This window comes from Theobroma umbraticum, unplaced genomic scaffold, assembly GCF_002168275.2.
Source record: "Theobroma umbraticum cultivar Fairchild unplaced genomic scaffold, ASM216827v3 scaffold_81.0, whole genome shotgun sequence".
NCBI classification, from domain to species: Eukaryota; Viridiplantae; Streptophyta; class Magnoliopsida; order Malvales; family Malvaceae; genus Theobroma; species Theobroma umbraticum.
Genome location: NW_018397268.1, coordinates 3,305,196 through 3,305,555, shown reverse-complemented (window position 1 = coordinate 3,305,555; position 360 = coordinate 3,305,196).

Here is a 360-nt window from a genome sequence, read left to right as displayed (position 1 = left end):
TCCATTGTAAGGGATATTTGTTTCTTGGGGATGTTTTACATTGTTAAACTCGTGTTTGGGCAGGGGTGCTCTCCATGTCTCAGTGCTTGTATCACTCTAGTTTAATTAATGACTGGTAAATTATTTTACAGTAGTTGAATTTGAATATGGAGTCAAGATAATTAATTTTCTGTATTTCATTTATCAGTGAACATTCCATGCGTGATCACATGCATGATAGTTTAATTTTGGCTTGCTCATAGACATGTCCGTTTTTAGTTACTTTATATATTTCTCAAACTCTATTTTTGAAGCAGATAAATAGAGTGCGAGCCATGACAATAAGATAAACTTGTATTTTGACATTGGTTCTTAGACCAG